Source organism: Balaenoptera ricei, chromosome 19, assembly GCF_028023285.1.
Source record: "Balaenoptera ricei isolate mBalRic1 chromosome 19, mBalRic1.hap2, whole genome shotgun sequence".
Classification (NCBI taxonomy): Eukaryota; Metazoa; Chordata; class Mammalia; order Artiodactyla; family Balaenopteridae; genus Balaenoptera; species Balaenoptera ricei.
This window is the reverse complement of record NC_082657.1, coordinates 60,350,048-60,377,352: the sequence shown is the minus strand read 5'-3', so window position 1 is coordinate 60,377,352 and position 27,305 is coordinate 60,350,048. Positions and strand designations below refer to the sequence as shown.

The 27,305-nt window shown below is 57.3% G+C and overlaps 1 protein-coding gene and 1 long non-coding RNA gene across 6 annotated transcripts in view; one reads left to right on the top strand and one right to left on the bottom strand.

Moving 5' to 3' along the window:
• The window catches only part of GSE1 (Gse1 coiled-coil protein), a 421,108-nt gene that overhangs the window by 358,912 nt on the left and 34,891 nt on the right, over window positions 1-27,305 (bottom strand). The window lies entirely within an intron of this gene.
• On the top strand, window positions 20,824-26,653 carry LOC132353713 (uncharacterized). Of its 2 annotated transcripts, none has more exons than XR_009499072.1 (3): window positions 20,824-21,512; window positions 22,848-22,969; window positions 24,627-26,653. It is a non-coding gene; the product is annotated as an uncharacterized LOC132353713 (long non-coding RNA). The 2 variants fall into 2 exon arrangements; XR_009499071.1 differs by having other exon boundaries at window positions 22,848-23,423.

Sequence of the window (27,305 nt, the reverse complement as noted above, 5' to 3'; positions counted from 1 at the left end):
TCTCCTCCTTCAGGGCTGGGAATAATTAGGTGACCGGGAACATAAATCACGGCCTGGCCCTCTACATCTGCTAATCACATCTCCTGAGGATGGGCAGGCGGGGTGGGGTGCAGGGGCCTCCTGCAGGGGGGTCCACGCACCCCACGTCCACCATGCTCCCCCAGTGAGGGTGTGGGGTGCTGGTGGAGAGGGTGTGGTTCCAGGTTCCCTGAAACTCACACCCACGCACAGACACACACACCCACCTACACACTCACCCACTACTGACAGCACACCCAGAGACAAAACTCCCATACACACACACACACAGAGTCACACACACACATTCACACACACACATTCGCATATACAGACATATTCTCCACACACGCACACACACGCACGCACACAGGATGCCCCTAGTGAGGACCGGGAAACTGCAGTTTGGGGATTTGGCGCCGCCTAGGGTCTGTCACTGGAACTGCCAGCCTGGACCTGGCCCACCCCAAGGCAGAGCCCCCGCCCTGCCTCCTCCTTCCAGCCAAGAGGAAACTTCTTTCTACTAAAGGCCCGTAATCTGTATCAATTCTGGTATATATGCCTACAGGAAGCACTCAATTAACTGGCAACGGGAGGGAGGGTTAAGGACTATTTTAAGAACTAAATATATAAAAAATTTAAGGTAACTGCCTAAAAGACTAACGCATGTAACTTTATCTCAACAATCCAACCAAAAGGGGCTCAAAAGGAGTTTTTATCACAGTCAGTTAGGAACCTCCTTCTCCAAAGACAACAATAATAATAACGGGCCAGCCAGGGCCACAGCTGCCTACCACAGTTGTGATGCAAAGGATTCTTTTAAAATAAACTTACTTGGGGGCTTCCCTGGTGGTGCAGTGGTTGAGAATCTGCCTGCCAATGCAGAGGACACGGGTTCGAGCCCTCGTCTGGGAAGATGCCACATGACGCGGAGCAACTAGGCCCGTGAGCCACAACTACTGAGCCTGCGCGTCTGGAGCCTGTGCTCCGCAACAAGAGAGGCCGCGATAGTGAGAGGCCCGCGCACCGCCATGAAGAGTGGCCCCCGCTTGCCGCAACTAGAGAAAGCCCTCGCACAGAAACGAAGACCCAACACAGCCAAAAATATAAAAAATAAAAAGTTGCTTATTTTAAAAATAAATAAATAAATAAATTTACTTGGGCCTTCTCTGGAGGCCCCGTGGTTAAGATACTGCGTTTCCAATGCAGGGGGTGAGGGTTCGATCCCTGGTCGGGGCACTAAGATCCCACATGCCATGTGGAGTAGCCTAATAAATAAATAAATTTTATTTAGGGAAAGGGGGATCTTATTTAGATAAAATTATGAAACGAGTAGTGGTGTAAGTGTCATGTGAGGGTGAATATGCCAAAGCAAAAGGTGGTGCTGGAGACTTCCTCACGGGGGGTGGGAGGGGGGCGCTGCCTTTGCTGTCCGTCCTTCAGGGAGAAACAGTAACCCAGGAAGGTTCTTTGATCGCCCAGGTCACTCAGCTCAGCGGCACCGCGGGACATCTGAACCAGGACGGTGTTTAGGACACGAAGTGGTCCCCTGGCCCTCCTCTCTCCCCCTCCTGCTTCCAGGCAGCACCGTGGGGTCCTGGGGGGGTGCACCCACCAGGCTGACTGTCCTCAGGTGCACCTCTCAGGGCCACCGGCCCGCGGTGTTCCTCTCAAGTCAGTCAGTCTGTGACTCAGTTTACCGCTTCGTCCACCCGGCAGCTTTTCACACACCTGACCCATGAGCTTTTCTCTGTCCAGACACCTCGCAGGACCCCCTTACCAGCTCCCTCCAGCAGACACCTGGCCGAGTGGCGACCCTGCAGCAACAGGACAGAGCAGAAGGGGCAGCCCCGCCAGCTCCGAGCATCTGGACGGCGCAGTATCCTGCAGGCACCCACCGCCAGAGACCTCCGGGGCCTTCCCTCCGCCTCCAACACCGCCCTAGGGGAACATCTAACCAGAGAAAGCCAACTCCATGTAACTGGCCTTCGAGCCAGTAATAGAAAGTCCCCTGGCCCCTGGTAACATTTCATTTTACACCAAAGGCTTTTTAAAATGTTAAATAGCAAGACACATGACTCCTAAAAAGCCAAACAGCGTAGAACTCTGTACCGTTACGTGAGGGTCCCTCGGACTTCAGGAGCGACCACTGTCCACACTTTTCTGCGCCTTTCCAAAACCCACCGTGCACACACGTGTGCGTCTGTGAGTGGATCTGTTCCTGGCTTTCCCACCGAAATACCTCTGGGAGCCTTCCACTCAGCCCCGCCTGCTGCACAGGGGCCTGGGTTGATTTCACGGTCCTGCACCCTAGCGGGCGCACCCAGTAGCCTGGGTGCACAGTGCCGCAGCGGGCATCTGTGTACCCCACCTTGTTTGAATGTGTCAGGCTGTTCTGGGACATGACGCCTGCCCCCCGAGGGCCCCTCTGGGTGGAGGTAACAGCAGGGGACGCAGTCCTGGCAGCAGAACTGTTAGGTCAGAGGGATGTGCGTCCCATAATACCTGCTGTCTTCTGATGTCTCTCCCCCTTGGGGTGGCCTCTAGAAGCTGGAAAAGAGAATGAACAGATTCTCCCCCGGAGCTTCTGGAAGGAACCAGCCCTGCTGACACCTTGATGTGAGTTTCCACCGAGACTGATTTTGGACTGCTGGCCTCTGGACATTACTATTCGGAGATTATCCGACACAATTAAGATTATAAATGGGTGTTATTCTAAACCACTATGTATGTGTTCACTTGTTATAGCAGCCACAGGAAACTGGTACCCTTGTGTGTTCCCTCGCTGGCTACCCATTACATCCCTGTGGGGAACTTTACAAACACACCCAGGCCTCACCCCAGACCAGTCATATCAGAATCCCCTGGTAGTGCTGGCAACTGGATTTTTCTAAGGGACACTGCCCAGACCTCCTGCTCCTGGAGCCCCAGCACGGGCCGTGGGCACACGTCTCCTTCCCAAAGGTGGCAGACCAGGCAGGCTGGGGCAGGGGCTGTGATGGGGAGCAGACAGGGACCTGGCTGGACCTGGGGGCGTAGGCAGCAACTGGGAGGAGGGATCAGTGGCCTTCCAGGGGCTGGCTCCCTCCTGCAGCCACCAGAAACGATGGGCACGCTGCCCATTTCCGGGCCAGAGGGCGCTTGAGGAGGATGCCATAAAGGGTGGCTGGCCCATCCTTAGTTCTAAAGCCAGAGTGGGGGATAGAGCTGTGCGAGAGAACCCTTCAAAGCCTGGCTGGGAGCCCCGCCACCTCCAAGAAGCCCTCCCTGACCATCTCTGCAGGACTGAGGACTTAAAGCAAAGAGTTCTGGATTCCTGCAGACCTCAGCCTGAATCCTTGTTCTGTCACTAACTGTGTGACATATTCCCAAGTCAAGGCACTAGTGGGGACACACCAGGTAAAAGACACAGTTCTTTCTGAGACTCACTGACACTCCCTTCCCAGTGGTGTGGGGTAAATGTTTAATAACCAGCTTTCTGAAAAGACAAAAACAGAAAAAGAACAACTCTGATTTATAGCATCTGCCAATTTCCGTGGTGTAAACAGCCCCACCACAGCTGACCCGGGGAGAGGTGTGCAGGGACGGGAGGCGGCACGAGGAAACACAACTGCAGTGAGCATCTGAAAGTGCCAGGTGCCCGGCTGGGGCTCCCGCGTTGAGTCCGCACCACAGCCCTTCAGAGCGGGAATCACCAGCCCCATTTTACTGATGCAAAGACTGAGTCTCAGAGAGGGAAAGCAGTGAGCCCGTGGCACACAGCTAGAAGGTTCATGCCCGGGTCTGTCTGCCCCCAAAGGGGGAAGAAAGGCTTATGACAGCCCCCCCACCCCACCCAGGAAGATGGGCACCTGCTTCCTCATGCACCCTGGGCTGGACCGACGCTCCAGGGTCTCAGGACCTCAGGTGTCATTAATAAGGCATTTTTCAAAAGTGAGCCTGGACAGTCAAAAGCAGGGTCAGAGCATCTCATCTGCCACCTGTGGGGTGGAGAAGGACCCAGCCTGGCACCCACAGGGAGAGTGTGGTCAGTTACTGTGGGGGTACACGGAAAGCACCCGGGGCTACACGTTTAATCAGAACCGCGACAGCCGCTGAGCACTGCACTTGTGTTCACTTACGTCATCTTCCCAAGAGCTCTAGGAAGACAGCACCCAGGTCTCCACCTTACAGACGGTGAAGCTGAGGCTCGGTGACACATAAAGTCACCCAGCTCACCGATGACGCCACAGGCCCACAGCCCTGATTTTTGCAGGCCCTTGAGCCTGTGTCTTCCCAGCAGGCTACAGACTTTTATAAATAGTTAAGTGCACACAGTTCAACATCCTGCCCGGTGCTTAGGTACAGAGGGATGTACCCTGTACCCAGCAGATCGAGACACAACATTTCCAGCCCTGAGGGCTCTATGTTCTTTCCAGACTGACAGGTCTCACCGCTGTCCTGATGGGCCACTTGTCTGTCCTGGGATCCACTGGAACAGATCCTTGACTCCACCCCCTGCCAGCCTAAAGGCCCCTCACTCTGGGATCTTCAGGATTCCAGGGTGAGGTTTCAGGATCTGGTACCGCGGGGCCCAGTGCCAAGGGGGAGGGGGAGGGGGAGGGGGAAGGGAAGGATTGGGAGTTTTGGGTTAGCAGATGTAAACTATTATATACAGACTAGATAAACAACAAGGTCCTACTGTATAGCGCAGGGAACTATATTCAATATCCTGTGATAAACCATAATGGGAAAAAATATTTTAAAAATTTATATATATATACATACATATGTATAACTGAATCACTTTGCTGTATAGCAGAAATTAATAAAACATTGTAAATCAACTGTACTTCAATAAAAAAAATTTTAAGGCACCCAAACAACTTAAAAAAAAAAAAAAAATCACAGACCGTGGGTGATGCCCCGACTGTGTTCACAGGGGGACGGAGTTACCCAGAAGAAGCCCCCCAGCCCCTGGCTGTGCCCCTCCTCGCCTGCACGGTGGCCATGGTCCCCCTGGAGAGCTGCAGCTGGGGCTCAAGGGCAAGGGGTCTGGCCCTGAAGGAGCCCGAGCCCCAGCTGGGGCTCAAGGGCAAGGGGTCTGGCCCTGAAGGAGCCCGAGCCCCAGCTGCAGGGAGAGGCTCAAGGGAGGGGGAGGGCCAGCAGGAATTCTCAGCTAGGGGTGCGTCCACATCCCTTCTTATGCTTCTTCCAGAACCCCCTTCTTCCCACCCCTGCCGACCCCGGGTCCAAACTGCCCAGGGGAGTGGCGGGGGGCATTTCTGACTGCTTTGCTCACACCCTGTACCTCACTCAACACAGTTCTGTCCCCGTGTAGGCACCTCAGCCACCTGGCCCCCTTTCTCCATGTGAGTCACGGTCTGTTACAAGCCCACTCTGGTCAGGACACCTTCCTTGCTGCCCTTCTACGGCTCTGCTGGGCGGGTCTCTCCAGCCAGCACGTAGTAGGTCTTCACTAGGTGTCAGCTAGATGAATTGACTAAATGAAAGTAGGAAATGAAAAGAAGGGGTGCGGCCAGGGTCTGGGGAGAGGAAAAGGCGCATGTTGCACGTGCCTCTGCTCTGAACAGGCCCAGGGTTCTGGGCCACCAGGGAGAGCCCGACAGCCCAGCCTGGAGCCCACCCCTGCCGGGGCTCTGACCAAATCCTGCCTGAGGGGGGGGAGGGGGGGGCAAGGGAGAGCACGGAGAGAGGCCAAGACAAGCAGAGGGCCATCCAGAGCCCCCTTCCAGGACACACGGAGGTGAGGGCTGCTCTCACACACGGCCAGGATTCCACCAGCAGAACCAGGAGCCAAGGCTGACGAAACCCCGGCGGCCGAGGACGCCGCCTGCCGCCCGGGGCCCGAGCCTCCCACACCATCCCCTCCACGGCTGTGAGGCATGATGGGCTTTGGAGGGCAGAGGGATGTCTCCAGAACACCACCCCCCTTGGATGACTGCCTTCGTGGGAGGCGATGGTTCTGGAAGAAAAACAAACAGGCGCTGGGGGAGGGAGGAAGCAGGCAGCAGATGCTGGCGGGAGAGACGCGGTGTCTGGGGGAGGTCAGGGCAGGCCGGCGGGTGGCTGGGCTGGAGGGTGGCCCCCCGGGTGCCCTATGGCGCCAGGCCAGGGTCGGGCCCACAGGCTCTTCTGGCTGGGCCTGGCACGGAACTTGGGCAGAGAAAGTGTCCCTGGCAGGATGCCACCACCCAGGAGTCCTCCTGTGCCCATGGCCAATGCTCCCCCGTCTTGGGTCTGATGGCACCACTGGCTGGGTGGGTGGCCCAAGCCAGGACCCAGGGCGCCAGCTCCCTACCGGCCCCTCTTCCCCACTGCCCCGTCTGCGGCCAAGCCCTTGGCTTTGCTCCCCCCCTCCACCCTTTCTTCATTCCCTCAAGCAGTAATTAGGGGGCTCCTAGGATGTCCCGGGTCCACTCAAGGCACTGGGGTTGGAGCAGCAAACAGACCCGCCCTGCCCCAAGGAGCTTCACTCCCCCACCTTCCAAGGTCCCCAGTACCTTCAGGATAAGGCAAACCCCCAAGCGTGCCACCAGAGCTGCCAACTGCGAGTTTGAACTCCCGTCTCGGGACTCCCGCCCTGCCCTGACTGGGACAGGCCCCCGGACTGTGTACCTGCTCAAGCTCACCCCCTCCTCCAAGCCTCTATCCATGCCAGCCACCCTGCCCATGGCCCCTGTCCACTAGCCTTTCGGGAAGTCTCCCTCACCCCTTCCACAGGAGACTAGCTTTAAACTGAAGACGCCTGGGGTGAGGGGGAGGTGACAAACGCGCTCAGGGTGTCTGTGACTCACAGGAGGCCTTGCAGGAGGAGAAGGGTGCGGGGCCTGAGGAAGGGGCGGCAAAGGCAGCTGGGCAGAGGTCCCGGGGGGCCTGGTGGGAGCCGGAAGGTCAGTGTGGAGCAGGGGGTGTCCCCTGCCAGTTCCTGGGGCGCTCCGCCCGAAGTGGAGAAGGAACTGCTGCCCAGGGAACCAGGCCACTCTCCTGCTCGTGAACCTTCAAGGGCTCCCCATGGCCTGGCCGCAAAGTCCAAGAGATGCTGGGTGTTGGCACCCAAGAGCAGACATTCCTAGCCTTCACACGGGCCCCCACCTACCCACCCACCTCTACTCCAGACTCAGGCACTCAAAACTGCTGCTCCCTCTCCAAAACACACCCTTCTCTCTTTTCTACATCTGACTGTGTGTTTTCACAGCCCTCCTCTTCCTCTCAGGGAAGCCCTCGGTTCCATCCCGTCCCTCCCTGTTCTCAGGCCCTGAGCTATCTGTGTCACCCACGGCGTCACACTCCTTGAACTAGGAACTCCGAGCAGCCCATTTTACAGCCAAGGGTGAGGCACAGAGAAGTTAAGTCACATGCCCAGGTCACACAGCTCGGCAGTGATGAGGCTGGGCTCCTGGGTACATTATGTAGCTTGGACTGTTCTCAGCCTTGGCCTTGGGGCGCTCACTTTCCCGTTCATTCGTTACTGTGCCCCGGCCGGGCCCTAGGCCCTGGAGCTTCTAGCCCAGCCAGCCAGAGGTGAAGACCCAGCCAGGACCATGCCACAGGGGGTGTGATAATGAACCGCCCATGGGCTCTATCAGACTCAGACCTGTATGATGGGAGGTTAACGCCGAAATCACCATCTGCCCTACAACCGCGGCACCACAGGGGAGGCGCGCGGCGCTGGCCTCAGTTTCCCCCTCACTGCAATGGAGGCCAAGCAGCTGGTCCCCAGGTCTCCTGCCCCAGGGGAGAAAGCCACATCCCGCTGCCCCTTCCCTCCCGCGGCCCAGCGGGGGGCCTGTCCAGGAGCCACACCGGCAGCCGGAGGAGGGAGGAGCCAGGAAATCCGGGCAGGGCGGCGCCCACCCCCAGCCCCGGGCCAGGCGCCGGAGGGGACGCCGGCTGCCCCCAGAAACACGCTGCAGATGCGCGAGGCGCTGCCAGCATTCCTGGAAGGTAACGCCAGGCCAGGCGGGGGGCGGGGGTACAGCCCCAGCCCGCTGCCAGATGTGCATCGCGAACAGCTGCCCCCGGCTAATAAGGTCAGCTCCTGGCTCCGGCGAGCCGCGCACTCACCCGCCGCCTCCGCCAGCCTGGCACCCGCGCCGCCGCGCTTCCCGGGGCGGGAGGTGCGCCACCTCCCCGTGGAGGGGCCAGAGCCAACCCCAGCCCTGCTGCGGTGGAGGGGGGGAGCCCACCCCCCGGCCCCCGCCCCCCCCCGTTGATGGAGAGGGGCCAGAACACCTCCCCACCCCCTAGCGGTCGGGTGCGGGGAGAGGTAAGAAGCCACCCCTCTGGGAGGCAGAACCCCCTGTGGGGCAGGGGGGTGGGTGGAGCAGAAACCCCCAGCCCCCCCTCCCACCAAAGCAACACTTCCCTGCTGCTGAAGGAGGGCTGGGCGGTTCGGGCGGGCTCTGATTTTCTATTTTACGGGCTGTTTCCCTTCTGTGACCGAAAGGGGAGACCTGGTGCTGAGCCTGGGGCCGTGGCTTGAGGGGGAAGCACTCGCATTCCACGTGCCTCCAGGTTGGGGATCCCCACCGCGGGCTGGGCAGGTTGCCTGGGAAGGGCAGCTGCGGGGACCCTGGGGTTCCTAGGATTCCCTGCCCCCTCTCCCAGCCTCACCCCCCCAGCCTACCCCCTCCACCTCGCCCCACCCCAGGAACACCCTGTCCTCCATCCAGAGAAGTGAGGTCACCTCCCTGCGGGTCGAGGGGCGGGTAGGGGAGCCAGTTTCGGGATCGGGGCCCAGATTCCGCTCCTCCCTTCCACCCAGGTCCCCCACAGGGCTGAGGGCAGCCCCCCTCCTGCCCCCTCCCAACCCTCCCACCAGATAAAGGCGCCGCCAGCCGCCTTTGTTTCTCTGGTGTAAACCGAGCCAGATGCGGTCTAATCCCCCAGCTGGGCTGGATCTGCTGGCGGCTGTGGCTCCAGCGCCTCCCAACCCCTCCGGCCCCTCCCGTCCCCGCTGTGTCCGCTGCCTGGCGTTCCCAGGGTTGCTGGGGGCTGTGGGGGGAGGAGGAGGAGGGGAGCAGGGGCCTGGCAGCCTCAACCTCACCTACGTCCCACCTGAAGGCCAAGGGCAGACAGACTAAGATCACTGGCTTTGGGATCAAGCCCTCCTGGGCCCAGCCACCTTAGGTGAGTCATGTGACTTCTCTGAGCCTTGGTTTTCTTGTCTGTAAACTGGGAATGATGAGGTCACAGGTTGTAGGAGGCTTGGTAAACTCAGATACTATTATTAGGATCTAGAATGATACTCACCTCCCTGACCACCCACTGTGCACCACATGGCCCCATCTAACCACACATCCCATGTCCAGGGCATGGAACAGCAGTGACAGTCATTTAGGTGCCCACGGGACTCCTCAGGCATGACTCATTCACTCCTCCCAAGGACCTGAGAACCCGAGGAGGCTGGTGCTAGTATTAACCCCACTGCACAGACGAAGAAGCTGAGGCCCAGAAAGATCCCAAAGCTACTAAGAGACAGGATTATTATTAAAAATGAGGAAGTGGCCCAGAGAGGTAAAGTGACTTGCCTAGGGTCACACAGCAAGTGAGAGGCAGAGAGAATGGCTGCCCTAGGGGCAAATATAGGATGGGGCAGGGGAGGGCACCTTCCCAGCCTTTGCTTCTCTTGTAGCACTAGGTGGGTTCTTCAAAGTGTAGTCTGAAGCCCTCTGGAATCAGACCCCTGCAATACTTTTTAAAAATGCAGATTCTGGGGCCTTGGTCTGGTCCTACCGGTGGGGCCGCCCTGGACTCTGCATTTTTTACAAGTATGGTGGGGGATTTGAGGCGCTGCAGTCCGTGCTGCCGCCCAGGTGGTCCATGCCATGTATGAGGGGCAAGGCAGAAAGGGCCTGGGGCAGGCCAAGCCGAAAGCAGCTCTGAAGGGGGCTCTCTGTCCCCTCTGGGACCGGCTTGCCGGCCCTGGGCCACTGGGCTGGGAACACAGCCTCACCTGGGCTGGTTCAGCCCGGAGGCAGGCGGGCTGCCAAGCACAGAACGGGCCAGGAGCGTCTGATGGACGCGGCGCCTCCTTCCAAAGGCCATTAATCATCCGGAGAAACTCCCCGTCAGTCTGTCTGTTCCCAGTGCCTCCACCCATGCACAGCACGCACACATGCACCACTTGTGCCAACACACGTACCACGCATGCAGGAACACCCCCCCCATGTGCACACGCCACTCATGTAAGAACACACACAGGCTCTGCATGGGCACACACCACACACCCACACAACACACTGCACACTCATGCCACATGCACGCACATGGGAACACAAACATGCAAACACACAGACATGTGCGCACACGAGTCTGTCAGAGCAATTCCCACCCGATGAAAGGAGACAAACGCGGTCCCTGGAGCTGTTCTAAACACCCCAAAAGGCAGAGCAGACCCCTACAGCACCCCCCTGGAGGGCCCCAGCCGGGTTCCGGCTCCCCGTTCCTTTGCTTGGGGCGGCAGTTCTGTCAACCCGGTACCTCCCCAGCGCTTTTCATCCCCATCCGAAGCTCTGGCTGGTCGGCAGAGTGATTAATAAAAAATGAGGGAATGAATTAATGATTGGCTGATAAATGTGGTTTGGCAGACGCCTCGTCTTTGCAAGCAGAGAGGGAGGTAACTACCCGGATTCTTGGAGCGAGAAGGCTGGTACCCAACTTCCCCATGCATTTCACTGAGGAGCACAAGGCCAGGGGCGGGGGCGGGGTGCCCGGCCACAGCCAGCAGCCCCCAAGAGGCCCCTGAGCGCAGGTCCCCTGCCCACCGCCCCCTATGACCCATGGCCGCACACCCGGAAGCCCAGCCATGGGTGTCCTCCTCGTGTGCGTCACACGCTGGAACCTGGAGCCATTCATTCATTCAGATCAGAAGGGACACAAACACAGGGTTGAGATCCTGAAGATGCAACCAGGGTGGAGAGAAGCTTTCTTCAGCTGGAGTAGTCAGGGAGGCCTCCTGGAGGAGGTGACACTTGAGCATTCAATGAAAAGAAGCTGGTACTCTGGGCAGAAGGACAGGTACCGTGTTGTATCTGAGGGCAGGGGGCTGCTGTTTCGACAGGACCCCCACCACCACTCCTAGAGCCTAAGAAGGAGCACTAAGTGAGGGTGCGGGGAGGGGGCTGCCTTCTCTCTGCCTGACACCTCGCACAGGAACTCAGCCGGACCTCGTTAGGGCCCGCGTGGCAGCAGACCCGGCCTGAGGGTCTGTCTGTTCTGCTCCCAAGCCCAAATCCTCTAAGCAGGACGAGGCACCGGGAAGCAGTCCTGTCCCTCTTTGCTCCAGACACTCAGAGCTCATCGACACCCTGAGCCCCCATCCGCCCGCCCCTCTGAGGGTATCTGACAGGGTAGTCTGAGCTCCCGCCCGGGGGGAACAGATTGGTGCTAAAATGGGCAGAACACTCCCATTCAGAGTGCGCCCCCCGGGAAGCGCCTTGTGGCTTCTTTGGGATTCATGTGTTCTTTCGGGTTTAGAAGGCAGCTCCCAAGAAAGAAGTCATAAAAATGCTTGGCTCCGTGTGGCCTTGTGGCAACAAACGTACCTCTGAAGAGATGTACCAGAAGCCAACAACTTGGTTCTCATCTGCCTGCCAAAGAGGTCACCACTGTTCATCTCCCCAGAGGGAGGAAGCAAGCATCTCCCCAACTGGGTGGAAGCAAGTCTGGCTGGGCCCAGGCCCCAGCAGCCTGGCACTCCCTAAACCAAGGGCACAGGGGCCGCCAGGCACTGGCACTTGCAGCTGTCAGAGAAGAGCCACAGAGTGACACCCACCAGCTGGCAGCACCGGGGGGGTCCCAGAGGCCAGTACCATGATGACTCTCCACTTGCTTCTGCAAGTTTTTCTAAATCTTCCAAGTTTTCTAAGATGACCAGGCATCGTTTTGTGCTGAGGGAAGCAAAAGTGTTATTAAAGACACTCATAGGAGGAAGGAGCAGAAATGATCTTGATATAGAAGTGAAACTCTGAAGGTTTCAATGGGCTTTGGGGCCTAAGCAGTTAGCTGCCTGAGAGGAAGACCCAGTGGAGCCATCATACCGCTCACACCGGCAGCTCTGCCCAGGGAGCCCCTAGGGACGGGAGGAGGAGGGGCTACAGCCAGCCAGCCACCCCCCCCATTCCAACCATGCATCCAGCTATTGGTCCATCTATCCATCCATCTAAGCACCCATCTGTCTAACCATCAGCACACTCAACCATGCATCCATTCATCTGTCCATCTTTCCATCCATCTAACCATCCACCCAAACATCCATCCGTCCATCTATCCCCATCATCCCATGCTTCCATCCCTCCATCGATCCACTCATTCATCTGTCCATCTATCCATCCATCCATCCATCATCCATCCATCCTTCATCTTTCCATCATTCTGTCCTTCCACTCACTCATCTGGAGTAAGCAACTTTTTTCATTTTATCTAACCAGCATCCGTCCCTCCCCAGCCTAGTGGGCCTGTCCACCAACACACTCCTTTTCCCTTTACAGGGGCGAGCCAATCAGAATCTTCCCTGGGACACTTGCTAGGAACTGCCCTCCCCATCCCTCTTTGGAGTCACTAGATACCAGGCTAGAACTGTTCTTAGCTGTCTCTGACATGTGAGGAGAAGCTGCCCAAGAATGAATTCCACACAGGAGAAGGCGGAGCTGAGGATGGAGACAGCTGGATGAGCCTGGGTCCAAGAGTGCCTGGGGCCAGCTTCACCCTCACCACTTACGTGGGGCAACAAACGCCCTTTTGGAATTGGGTTTGTGGCATTTGCAAACAGAAAGGGGCGTGGGTAACACAAGCCCTTCCAATACAGTACAAGGTGATTTAGAACCTTCTAGATGCTCATTCCCGAGTCAGACGAGGATGCCCAAAAGACAAATAAGCCCTGTTCCGGCCTGCCAGAGGCTGACCCCCAGTTGGAGTTGCAGCTCTAAAACACGAACAAGGAGGAAAGCCATCCAGCCCAGCTGCTCAAGGCCAGCATGGGATCAAAGGAGGCCAGACAAGGCCCCTATCACTAAGCCTCAGTTTCCTTATCTGTAAAATGGAGACAGCATCCCCTACGGTGCAGGACTGCTTGAAGATCAGGCTGACTGGGCCACTCCGCCACCAGCCATTCCTACCCCCTTCTTTTTTTGATGGCACAGCCTGCTCCGCATAAAGTCTGAGAAGGTCAGACACTCATGTTCCCAGTACCCCTGCAATTACAGCCGGGCATGTGGCCAAGCCTGGAAAAGTGGACCTAAGTTTGCTAAAAACCTTCTGGGAAACACCCGTGCCCCAAAGAGAAAAGGGCAAGGGAGCCCCCTACCCTTTCCCATCCTGCTTTTGGATGCTATCCTGGGGGAACATAGTGCTTGGAGCTGCGGCAGCCAGCATGCAACCACAAGGAAAGGGCCAAAAGAATTATACTCAGATTTACTTTGATTTAAGAAAAAGGTCATCTCTTGTACACCTGGGGCTGTGGGCTGAGGTCTGCACTCTCACTACTGGTTGTAGGAGGTGGTCTCGTGAAGAAGTTAAAAGCATGGATTCTGGAGCCAGCTCTATCTACTACTTGCTGGCTGTGTGACCTTTGGCAAGTTACTTAACCTCTCTGTGCCTCCGTCTCCTCCATAAAACATGAATGATATTTGTGAGTGTTAAGTGACTTAGGATACACGAAAACATTTTGCACAGTGCTTGGCACGTAGAAAGTGCCCCCGATAAACATTAGCTCTAATTAGCCATCGCTGTCAGAGAATGTGGGGATGCGGGGGTGGGGGGCCGGGACAGGGGGAGGAAGCCAGGCGGGCACAGAGGCCCAGGACCGCAGGAGCTGAACAGGAGCCGCGAGCCTGCTCCCAGCCTTGGCACCGCGGAGGCCGCGCTGACTCGCTCTGTGTTCGCCCTGCCAAGGCCAGAGCGGCGGGCTCCAGCCTGCCGATGCCTGCAGGGAGAGGTGCCCCGCGACGCAGCCGCCCGCCTCCCTCCACTCCTGCCGACCCAGAGCCAGCCTGGCAGCCCGCGAGGTGGGCGCCCTGCCGGCCTAGGGGGACCTCAGCCCGGGCCCGGAGATGCCCCCCCACCACCCCCACTCTGCAGGCTGCACTCCTGACTCCCGGCCGTGTGACCTGCCTTCGTGGAGAAGGTGGTGTCCCTCTGCCCCTCCCACCGGAGCCGACCGTGGAAGCGATTCCACTTGGCAGCCACGCTGCAGGGAGGCGAAAACAGTTGTTTGGCTTGTCGGATGCCCAGGCCCTGCAAAGCTCAACCCAGGCTGCCGGGCTGGGGGCCGCGTAACTCTTTCGGGCGTGTTCTCTCTCTGGGGAGGGCGGGAGACCCCAGGCCCCTTTGCAGCGGGGTAAACTGAGACATCTCTCTGCACATCTCCTCGTCGGACACAGCGGAGCTGCCCTCCTGCCTTCTGCGTCTACCCACGACTCATATACAGTTCTCACGGGGCCTGGGGAGCTGCCAGGATCGATGCGCGGCTCCTACACACGCAGGGACTAGGCCGCTTACACACACTTCCTGGCATCTCCATGACGACCCCAGAGACAGGCACGGTCGTCACGCACATTCTGTAGGTGAGGACCCGAGGCTGTCAGAGAGCACGAGTTACCTTGCCTGGGTCACACGGCTAGTTCACGGCAGGGGAGGGATTCAGCCCCGGGCTTGGCTGACCTTAAAGACTGGGCATTAACTGCACTGACTCAGCATTCCCAGAAGCTTCCGGCCCCAGAGCTTTGGCCTCCCCCTCCCGGCCATCCTGCACGTTGCTGCCCAAGAACAATGCTTACAAGCCTCCCCCGCTCAACAACCTTCAGTGGCTTCCCAGCACCCACAGGAAAAAAAAACCCAAATCCTGGTAAAGCCCTCTCCGTCTCTCACTTCTTGACGTCACCCCTGTAATCTAGTCACTCCTCACCACAAGCCAAGTGACAGGGGTGCTTGAGAGCCTGGAATGGGCACCACCTTCTGCAGCAGGCCAGGCTCGCACCCACCACAGGGCCTTTGTGCGTGCTGTTCCCTCTGCCTGGAAGCTACTCTCTCCCCACTGCCCCTCTGCTTAAGTGCCCCCTCCTGGGAGAGGCCATCCCCCCCATCCCCCCTCTCCTGTAGTATTTTCTCCACTACGCACTTCTCACTACCCAGCAGGGAATTCTCGTGGCACTGATTTAGGTTTACTGTCTGAGACCTCCGATTAGACTGTGAGCCTGTGAGGGCAGGACGCTGCCCGTCTTGTTTCCTGCTGTATCCCCTGCGCCAGGACACGGCCAGCGTGCAGGAAATGCTGGGTGAATAAGTGAGTGAGTGAGTGAATGAATGAGTCCCCTTCTCCTGGGGCTCATCACAGAGCTAGCATACATCTGGAGTCCCAGCTGGCCTGAAATGACCCCCCTCCCATGTTCTCTGCCTATGCTTTTCCGCCCCAACTCCCAAGGTTTCCCTCAAGTGGCCCAACCACCACTCACTCTGGCCACAATCTCCAAGTCCTCCTCCATGACTCCCCCAGGCGCTCCTCAACGGTGTAAATGTCCCCAGACTTGCCTGTGCAGCTCCCGCCACCTGAATCACCCTTTCTCCCTCCCCTACCCGGCCAACTCCTGCACATCCCTCAAGAGCCCTTCAGGTATTCCCTCCCTTGCAAGGCAGAACTGACCACGCCCCCTTCTGACACCCTCTGTCCAACAGACACACCCACTGTGAGGTCCTCATGTCTTTGCCTTCGCTGATCACAATGCTGCATACAGCAGGTGCTCACTACACCGTTACAGGATAACCCACCATCTCCTCTCAGGTCCTTCACAACGTACAGGCCTCCTGACTGGATAGGAACTCTCTGATGGCAGGGGCTGTTTTGTTCATTGCTACATCCTCACTGCAAACTCCCATGCCTGGACTTCCCTGGTGGTGCAGTGGTTAAGAATCCGCCTGCCAATGCAGGGGACACGGGTTCGAGCCCTGGTCCGGGAAGATCCCACATGCCGCGGAGCAACTAAGCCCATGCGCCACAACTATTGAGCCTGTGCTCTAGAGCCTGCGAGCCACAATGACTGAGCCCGCGTGCCACAACTACTGAAGCCCGCGCACCTAGAGCCCGTGCTCCGCAACAAGAGAAGCCACCGCAATGAGAAGGCTGTGCACCACAATGAAGAGTAGCCCCCGCTCACCACAACTAGAGAAAGCCCGCATGTAGCAACGAAGACCCAATGCAGCCAAAAATAAATAAGTTTATTTGAAAAAAAAATCCAGTGCTTGTTGGATGGATGGACAGACCGATGGACAGATGAACTGGACAGATGGATGGATGAAAGGAAGGAAAAATGGATGGATGGATGGAAGGATGGATGGATAGATGGATGGACAGGTGGATGGATGCCCAGAGGGAAAAAAAGATGAATGGATAGATGGACAAAGAGAATGAAGGAATCAAGTAAAACAGAGATATGAATGGACAGAAGAAGGAAGGAAAGGCAGATGGGTGGATGGAAAGATGGGTGATGGATGCATGTGTTGATAATGGAAAGAAAAATGGATGGATGGGTGGGTGAATGGTTAGATGGATGGATGGATGGATGGTTGGATGGTTGGATGGTTGGATGGTTGGATGGATGGATGGATGGATGGAAGGAAGGAAGATTGGATGCATACATGCACGCGACTGGATGGAAGAACAGAAAAGATGCGTGGATGGAGGATGGATGGGTGGAAGGAAGGATGGATGGATGGATAGATGGATGGGTGGATGGGTGGATGGGTGGATGGGCGGGCGGGCAGGCAGGCAACTGGATGGGGAGGATGACCACTGCTTAGGTTACTTATGAGGTCACTTCATGGGTAACCTCAGTTTTCTGACCAGACGAAGAACCCCCCCCCCAGAGTCTTCCCCACCCTCACCAACAAGTGCCACCACTGCTCTGAGCGAGCAGAGGGGAGGGGTGGTATCTCCTTGGTCCTCCAGCTACACACACACACAGCGGGGGCATCACGAGAGCCCCGCAGACCGTGTGGTGAGGCTGAAAGCATGTGTCATCTCCTAGCAGGGGACACTCATGGGGCCCTTACTCCCTACCCGGCCCCACGCCAAGCCCTTCTGTGGAGACTCTACTGGGCTCCACAACAGCCCAGGCAGCAGGCTGCTCCCTCACTTTATCAAGGGGGAAACTGAGGCCCAAAGAGGTTAGATTATCACCCATGGTCACAGCTCTAGGCAGCTGAGGCAGGATTCGAACCCAGAGCCTGCACTCTCAGCCACTCTGCTGCCCGCAGGCCCCACCCATGGCCGTCATGTTCCACCTCCCACTCTTAATTCTACTTAGTTTTTCTTACTTCATAATCTTCCTTAAGTCAACTCACTGTTTAAGCTTAAATAAATTTAAAATGTACATGAGTACCCTAAAAGGAAAATCAGTATTAAACAACATAAATAGAAAGTAACCCTAAAAATATATACTGTGAAAATGAAGCAATGCTACTCAGTTTTAGCCAAATACTACTCCCAGTGAAGGCTCGGGACCCAAGGCCTATTCTCTCCCTATTAAAAATGGAGATCAGCAAGTGTAGTGGTTTAAAAATATGTCCACAGATGCTTTGACATGCCTCCCTTGAAGAGGTAGAGCCCTTGAGTTTGGGCCAGACTTAGTGATTCATTTCCAATGAATAGAACATGGCAGAAGTGACAGCGTGTGGCTTCTGAGGCCAGGTCATTTGAGGCACAGAAGTTCCTTCCTGGTTCTCTCGTGGGTCACTGGCTCTGGGTGAAGCCAGCTGCTCTAGGGAGAGACGCACATGGTAAGGAACTGAGGCCTCCAGCCAACAGCCATGTGAGACGTCGGTCAAACCTTCAGGAAAGACCACAGCCCTGGCAACATCCTGATTACAGCCTCATCAGAGACCTGGAGCCAGAAACACCCCCCTGAGCCACTCCCCACAGAAACGGTGAGAAAACAAATAATTGTTGTTCCAAGCTGCAACGTTTTGGTGTATTTTGTCACACAGCAGTAGATAACTTATACAGCAAGTGTTCGGGAGGCATTAAAGACAGCCTGAGACTCTCCATGAAGCAGTCAGAATGATCAAAGGGCAAGTGAAAGGGGAAGAAGTGGACCTTGATGGGACTCAGTGTATTCTCTGATGCCATGTCCATGCCTGCCCCCTCCAGCCTGCTCCCCACTCAGCAGCCAGAGAGAGGGGCGTTACATGAATCAGGTCACATTTCCCTGGGGAACTGCCCCAATGGATCCCCTTCCCACTTGAAACTCTCAAGGCTCCATGTCCTCCAGCCCCACTGGCCTCTCGGACCTCCCCTCGGGCTCTCCTTCCTCCCTATTCATCCGCTCCAGCCATGCCAGCCTCCTGCTTTACCTACAAAACCTCAAGCTCATTTCCCATCAGGGCCTCTTCACGGACCCCTTTTCTGTTCCCTCTGCCAGCACCACTCCTCACCTGGCCTGCCCCTTGTACCTCCCAACCACAGCATCCGTTAGTCAACCCCCACATGGACCCTGCTTCCCGACTCCCTCCAGCCCTCACCATCTCCACGATGATAAGCTGGTTTCATATTTGTTCCCTTTCTTCTTCTCAGTCAGCTCCGGCAGCAGAAGGTAAACTTGATAGGGGAGGGATGGGGGAGCAGAGGCAGGTCTGTCTTGTTCAGAGCTGTCTTCCTTACTCAGAACAGTGCCCCACACATAGTGGGTACTCAACAGACCTTCATGGAATGAATGGTGGAGCTTCTGGATCCCCCCAAGGGCTGGGCATCCAGGAAACCAGAGAGTGGGAATAGAAATGAACTAAGCTAAACTGGACCCGGACCAGACCATGCTAATCTGTAGAGCCTCCAGCTCAACCCAAATATAACAATGTTCCTCGGCTGCCAACCAGACCGAGGGCTTTTTTTTTTTAAGAGTTTGGCTCCGGGAACCTCTCCTCTGTCCCCCAAACCCCCTCTTCCCTCACTTCACCACTCCTCACTCTCTCTCTCTCTCTCTCTATACTCACCGCTGTCATGAGCGCACAATTTTCTGCCACGGCTTTCTGCTCCTTTGTTCTCTCCACTGTGTCCCTACACAGGAACCCTCTGAATGTGCCCTGTGGGGCCTGGGCAGTGTCTCTGCCTCAGAACATCTTGAAAATGGTACTGGAAATGGGTATGGAGTTTCTGCTCAGGGTGATGAGAAAGTTCTGGAACTAGATGGTGGTGATGTTTACACAACAGTGTGAACATACTTAACGCCACTAGACTGGACCGTTCAAAATGGTTACAGTGGTAAATTTTACATGGTGTTTATTTTTTACACAATAAGGAAGTGTAAAAAACAACAACAAAAAAATGGTGCCGGCCCCATTTGGCCGTCATCAAGTTTAGCAGTTTGAAGATTTTATAATCTATAACACTGGTAGGTCTAAAGGCATTTTTCTGTGTTTTCCTGAGATAGACACATGGGTGTGATCGCTTTGATGCCTGCCTGCCCAGTAAACCAACTTCTCCTTCGTACAACTCATCAGAAAACGAACAAAAACATCAACCTGGTAAAACCACCTAGAAAATGAAGTTCTGAGACATTTCACAAACATGCTTTGGGGATACACAGTATATCATTTTTTAAAATTTTGTTTTCTCTTTCTTACACAAAAATTAAACTAGAAACAGGAGAAGAAAAATCACGGTATGAATGAAGCCCTGTGGTGGATCCAGACCTCTGTGTGGGGAGGGCCAGCACAGGAGGGGGACCAATGAGACAGAAAATAAATAAACGAAAGCTTCCCCATCTCCCAGGGAGCATTTTCGACGGGAACCACCTCCACACGCCCAGTCCGCGCAGCAAGCCGGGATGCATTTTTTAATTGGGCCACGTTTTCAGCTCCCCTGGCTGCTCCAGGGGGAGCTAAAATCATTACAATTTTCAAACTGATCTGAGAGAGATGCTGGTGCATGGCTAAAGGGGGGCAGTGGGAATCGGCTGTTTGGAAAATAGATGTAAACCTCTTGGCAGAGTTTTTTCAAAATTTAAAGCTGCTGGTGGGCTGGTTTCCACCCTCCACGATGCCCCAGAGAACGAATGCACTTGCGCTGGGATGTGAAAATATCCCCTGTGGAGGCCACGGACCTACGACCACTTCACCAACTCGCTGGCAGGCGAGGGATGCAGGAGTCCTGCTCTGGCCCCGAGTCGGGGCTGGGCTCCACACGCTGCCGCTCTCGACAAGTCTGTCCCCAAGGTCTCCCTGGGCCCGGTTCGGGGCAGAGGTTAAGGAAGGAAGAGGCTGGGGCCTCCACCCTAAAGCACGTGAGGTCGTTCCACTGAGGACCCCAGAGGAGGCGGAGGGGCACTGGGGGCCCGGCCAGGTCCCCTGTCGGCACGGACGCGGCCAAGAGGAGGGGAGATGTGGAACCAGCATCCTGCCCTCTCCTCCAGGTCCCCCCGGCGGACCCTCGGCTGCAACGTGGCCAGCTGGGTGTAGGCCTCTCCTGTCCTCCCTGAGGCGGGCCAGCCAGTCAGGGGTGACCCTGGGGGGCAGGGACCGGGAGGGGCAGCTGAGTCAGCACCCAGCAGATCAACCAGAGAGCCGGCCACTGCAGCCAGAGGCAGAAAAACATCTCAGCCCCACCCAGGGCCCGCCATGAGGCCTGGCCCCCAGCCCAGGCCAGGGGCCGCGTGCCATCGGCGCTCCCCACCCCCGCCGTGGTGCCGGGGTGACTGGGGGCCGCGCTCCACCCTCCCGGAGAGCGCTCCTTGGGGACCTGGGGTTATTTACAGGGCTGGCCGCTATTTAAAGCCTTGGTTTGTTTAGGAAGCAGGGCAGTGGGTGCTGGGCCCCTTAGGGGATGAGGCCGGGCAGCCCTGGCTGGGGGATCTGGGGCTGGAGAGCCTGCTGGCCATGTGAACAGGGGACCAATTAGTCACTCTGGGGGAGCAGGGGAATGTAAGTTGGCCTGTTCACCAGCCGTTTGGGGGGGGGCACACGGTGGGGGGAGCATGAACCCCACTGGCGGCCCCCAGCTGGCCTCCCCAGCCACACGGCCACACAGTGGGCTCCTCAGACGTGCCCAGGCCACCCGCCGCCCAGCGGGGACAGCTGCGGGCCGCCGGCCTCCGTGCCCCGGGCGGGGGCTGGGCCGCTTGACCTCGGAGGGCTGGTCTCCTCCAGGATTTTACGGTCGGGGCCTGGCGTTCCCAGCCACAGCGTCTCGCAGAGGGGGCAGCCCGGAGGACGCTGAGTGGCCACAGAGGTTGGCTGTTCTCCCACGTGCCTGCAGCGGGGGGAGGGAGCCGCCGGAGGAAAACGGGGAGCCGCGAGGGAGACGTGGGAAGGTTCCCTGCGAACGGGAGCGGTGAGGACACCCAGAGAGGCCCAGAAAGCGGGAGACACACGGGGCCGGGGCCAGGGCCAGAGCGAGACAGGAGGACAAAGACAGAGGTGGCGGCAGCGAGACAAATGGAGGACCGGCGAGCCGGGAGCAGCCGGGCCGCGCGGAGAAGGCGCGCGCGGCCGCCGACATGTGTGTGGTGAGGCTCAAGTTCAAAAGGGAGGGAAGAGGTGGTTTGACGACCAAAGTCATTGAAAAATTTCTGGCGCAGCTGCCCCGAGGCTCCTGGCCACGGGCCCGGCTCGGAGCTGAACTTAAACAAACCCCTGCAGCAGCCATCTGCTTGATTTTAAAATAAATCAAACAGTCTGCTGAGCCGGGATCGAGTTTCCATCTGTGCCGCCGCCCGCTCGCCGGCTTGGAGCCGCGCTTGCCTCTCCCAGCCAAGGCTCCTGGCAACATGTGGGCTGGTAATTCCTCCAGGAGCAGGGAAACTGGGCCCCCGCCGCCCCCAGCTCCTAACTGAAAGCAAGTGCTATTTTTACAGCCACCCACTGGAAAGGGGGGCCCCAACGGGGCTCGGGAAACCCAGGCGCGGGGTTAACACTGAGTTGCCTCCAGCCCAGAGGGGTGGGGGACGCGCCATGGGATGCCCCCCTCTGCCTCCAGGGAAGGGGTGAGGGGCTGAGTGCAGGGGTGCCGGCCCCTCCCGGGCCAGGAGGATACTCCAACATCACGCGAGACCCACAGGCCAGTCCGGACAGCCGTGGACCGTGGCGGGTGGCAGCAGCCCAGGGTCTCCCTGGAGTGGCTGAAAATAGCAGCAGGAATCCCCCTCCCACAGGCTGGGGCCACCCTGGGAGGTGTCGCCCACCTGTCCCCTGCAGGGCCAGGCCACCAGGGGAGCCGGCCTTCCCTGACCCAGGCAAGAAACAGAGAAAGGGAAACACCAGCCTGGCAGGGTTCAGTAGCCCATCTGTGCAATGGGCATAACACGGCCCTTCTGGTGGTCTCGGGGGAACAAGTATGGGGTCCTATGACCTTGCGGCTGCAGCTGGCACACGGGGGGCTCTCTATGCCATCTTGGAAAACGCAGGAAGGAAAGAAGTGACAACAGGAAAAGATGCCTTCCTGGAGAGCTGCCCATTCCCAACCCGAGGGATACACAGTGATGAGACAGGCCCCGGCCCCCAGATAGGCGGGGTGGGGGGGTGGTCTCCATGCCCAGCAGGATGCCTCGCTTCCACAGTGCAGACTGCCCTCTGACCCCTGCCAGACGTTTCCCGACGCGTGTGCCGGGTCCCAGCAGGGAGATGCACGGGTGCAGGGGCGACCCCAGTTTCACTCAAACTCCTCAGTACACAAACCAGGGCAGGCCAGGGGCAGAGCGCGGGTCTGCACCAGCATCACCTCTCCCACACATCACGTTCCCTCTGAGCCTGGGTCCCCCTACTCAAAAGCACAGAGGGGAGGCGTGGATGGCTCAGGGACCTTCAGGCTCCCACCTTGTCACATTCTGCATGGCTCTTTCAAGGGACGACCAACCTTCAGATGCAAAGGCTTTTGTACCTAGAAGCTTCCTCTGGTTTGCCCGGCCAGCACTTTGCTCCTCAGCCCCAAATGCAGCCCAGAAATGAAGACAAGCCGATTCCACAGGTACGGAATGTCCTGTCCATCAGGCACCCTCTCCCGCCCTCTCCCCTCATCACCTGAGGTGCAGGCTTGGAGAGCCTGTGCAAGGTTCCCTGTCCCCTTCACACCCAGTCACCTGTGAGGTTGGTGCTTTCACTGCCCCCATTTTCCACATGGGGAAACTGAGCCAGAGAGTCAGCTAGCCCAGGATAGAAATGGTACAGCCGAGGGCCCACACAGGGCCTGCCCTCCAACACCACGCCCTCAAGCACTGCGCCCTCCTCCCTCCTCCGTGGGCGCCCTCCACCCTCCTTCCTCCCTCGGCTGGCCCAGCTGCTCCCCAACCGAACCAGCCTTTGTCGAGACCCACGCAGACGTCCACCACGCTGCCTTCCACAGGCCAACTGGCTTATTTCCCAAGATGACCCGAAGAAGGGGTGCTGCAGACCCATTTTACACTGGGGGAAACTGGGGTCTGGTAAGTCGCCCAAAGCCGGACGGCCAGCAAGAGGCAGGAGAGGGACAGGAGCAGCGGGCACTGGCCGGGCCTGAGACTGACACAGCGCCCCTCCCCACCCTCTCCCCTCCCCTGAAGCCAAGACGGGACAAAAAGGACGGGGCAGGCATGGGAAGGGGAGGGGAGGGGAGGGGAGGGGAGGAGAGGAGAGGGGAGGGGAGGGGAGGGGAGGAGAGGGGAGGAGAGGGGAGGAGAGGGGAGGAGAGGGGAGGAGAGGGGAGGAGAGGGGAGGAGAGGGGAGGGCCCGCCCCCGGGAGAGCCCGCCCCCGCCCCCCACCCCCTGCCGGCCACAGGGTCATCTCTGAGAGTCACCCCTTCCCTTCTCCTCCTGCCCCAGCCCCTGCCCCTCTCATCCACTCAGCAAACCTTTACTGCGCACCTACTGTGTGCCGGCCCACGGCCAGCCCCACCCAGGAGACAAGGCGTGTGAAAGCCGCTCTCATCTCTTGGGACTCGCAGGCTGTAAGAGGGACGTGCCAGGCCATAGGGGGAGAAAGAAGGGAAGGACCACCGGGCGAGTGCACTGGCGTCCCAGGGCTGCCATAACTAATTATGACAAACCAGGTGGCTTAAACAACGGAAATTCGTTTGCTCGGTTTGGAGAAGTTTGAAATCAAGGTATCGGCCCTTGGCTTGTAGCTGCACCCTTCCCATTCTCCTGCATCTTCACGTGGCCTCTGTGTGCGTGTCCGTCTCCGCCTACCATCCTCTCTGCCAGGGTCCAAATTCCCCTCGTCTTAGAAGGACACCAGGCAGTGGATTCAGGGCCACCCTCATCCAGTGACCTCATCCTAACTTGATCACATCTGCAAAGACCTTATTTCCAAATAAGGGCACATTCACAGGTCTGGGTGGACATGAACCTGGGGGTACACCGGGCCCCAGCACTGTCCCTCGAGGCGTTGACCCCCCGAGCAGACCTCTCCAGGTGGACAGAAGCCGCTAACATGGCGAAGGGGCCAGCGGGCACTCCACTCACTGAACCCATCACTTGCATGATGTCAATCTTTTTTCTGTCTCTGGACTCCTAACAGCCAGAGCCTATTATGGGATATTATGTACCCGGAGGGAGGACGCCGGTGCCAGCTCCCAGCCTGGCAAGAGGCGCCTGGGGATGGCCTCCACCTCGCTTCACAGCTCTTTCTCTCCCTCTCTCTCTCCCAGAAGCAGCCACAGAAAATCTTTGTGGGGACGACCGAGGCCTCCGTTCCCACACGACTGACTTGGCGCAGCTGCCAACAGCCGGCTGACCTCCGCCCCCGGAGCCTGTGAGCCTGAGCTGCCCGCGGACACCGGTTTTCCCAGCCCCGGCCGAGGGGCTCCTCCAACGCTCCCCGCCCCTACAAGAACCTCAGCTCAGAGCCAGAGCCCAGAAGATGACCTTCAAGGTCGTGTGGTCCCCTGGAGGGCACTCCTGCTGGGTGTGAGCCCAGGCTCTGGGCTCCCCCGGCCTGGGGGGTCTTCCTCACGCGGAGGGACCAGCCTTGCTGACTAATGCACTAGGGGTGGTGAACAGCCATATGCAGCAGCCCTGGCCCTGGGACACTTCTGGAAATGTACCCTACGAGCATGAAAACTGTGAACGTGCAGGAAGATGTTCTTTGCACTGTTATTTATAATAGTGGGGGAAACCGTCTAAACGTCCAACCATAAGGTGCAGTTAATAAAACCCAGACAGCCCCCTTCACACACTGCTCAACACGCTCAGCTATCACCCTGTGGGTGCGGGACACCCCTATGGACATCCATTGCTCAGGCTGCCGTAACCAAGTACCAGGCTGGCAGATTCAACCAGCAGAGATATATTTTTCTCACAATTCTGGAGGCTGGAAGTTGGAGACCAAGGTTGTTGACAGGTTTGGTTCCTTCCAAGGCCTCTCTCCTTGGCTTGCAGAGGACCATCTTCTCCCTGTATATCTCACGGGGTTTTCCCTCTGTGTGTGTCTGTGTCCTAATCTCTTCTTCTTACAAGGACACTAGCCCTATTGGATCAGGGCCCACCCTAATGACCTCTGTAAAGACCCAAATATAGTCAAATACAGTCACATTCTAAGGTGCTAGGGTTAGCAGTTCAACATAGGAATTTGTGGGGGGGATACAACTCAGCCCACGACAGGAATCCTCCACCAAACGGAAGCCATTTGACAGGCCATGTGTCAAGTGACACTGGCACCAAGGTGACACAGAAGCTTTCAGCCCTCTTGAAGCATGAGATCCAAGAGTTCAAAGATCCCATTGGCTCCCAGGAAGGAAGCCCTATCTGAAATGCTCTACCCCATGAGGCAGCATCAAAGCCAAGGAAAGGGCCTGGGGCAGCTCCCAGCTCCAAGTCTCAGGAGCTGGGTGGCCTTGGAGAGGCTACCCCACACCCACCTCGTAGGTCCTCAGTATCAGAGGCCAGGCTCCCTGGTTCACCTGGCAGGGGGGCCTCGTCTAAGCCCCTCCACCCTCACTACTGGCCTCCTTAGGCTCGATGGTGACAATCCAGCTCCACACAGGACAACAAGGTGTCACCCATAAAGGCCTTGCAAGGCAGGCCCCTCCGGTTCCCATAACCCCAAGGGCAGCTGTAGAGGTGCCGCCCCATTTCACAGACGGTGGAAGCGAGGCTGACACAGCCAGCGGCCTGTCCAAGGTCACATGGCACGGAAATGCCTGCCTCACATTTAACACTAAGACAACTCGGTGATAGCATTAACGCGTGTTTCAATGGGAGGGGGTCCCATCACCTTGTGAACACAGCCGTACCAGCTTTCCAAGTCCTCTTCCAGCCTGGACTTACACGGACATATTTCTTTAAGGCTGTAATCAAGACACGTGTACAATTTTGTGCTCTGCTTATTTTGACTCAGCATTAGATCATCAGCTTCTCTGTGTTGAAATGGGCTCCATGGCTGTCATTTTAAAGCCACAGAACATTCCACCCCCAGGGGTACACAACAGTTTGCCTAACTGTATTTTATTGTTGGATGTTCAGAATTTCCCTACCACTATAAATAACAGTGCAAAGAACATCTTTGTGTGTCTTATCGTTTTCATTCTTGCAAGTTCATTCCTTTGGATGCATTTCTAGAAATGGGATTATTGGGCCAAAGTATGGAGTGTCTTTAAAAGCCCTGGATACACATTGACAAATGGTTTGGGGAACAGACAATATGATACGGATTTGTGCGCTGCCACCGGCAATACAAATGAGCCATGTTTTGCAAATTCACCAGCACCAAGTCTTATTTTTTCTGATATTTTAACAGTTTTTATGTAACTATTTCCCCATATATTATTTGTGTTCTCTCTCATTTGAATCACCTGTCCAAAATTCCCAGTCTTTTTGACAGCACCCTGGGAGGCCAGAAAGTTCAGAACCAGCCTCTGGTGGCCCAAAGCTTCAGGACGCCAAGGGGTCACTTTCTGTGCCTGATCAGTGGCAAGGGACAACCTCTCCCAGTGACCCTTCACAGCCACAGCTGCCCCTACCACCAGGACAAGTCCAGCGGGCAATGTCGGGCTGACGGCTTGGGGCTCCTACTCCCCACCTCAGTCACGTGCCGTGGCCAAGCCCATGTGGCTTTGATGTAAGGTTACAGAATGTGGGCCAAGCAGCTGAAGGGACACTGCTCTGCCTTGTGTGACCTGAGGGCTGGCCATGAAGAAGCAGGTGCTGCCGAAGCCATTTCTGGAACTTTGAGTTGCTCCAGAGGGTATCTCCCTAATGTGGGGCAAGTGAAGGTGATGGGGACAGGCTGGGAGGAGGCGAATGTCAATGGGGATGCAGGCCAGCCGGGGGGCCAAGAGAGACCCAGAAAAAGCCAGGAATAGAATCCGGGCTTCCTTTACATCCAAAAT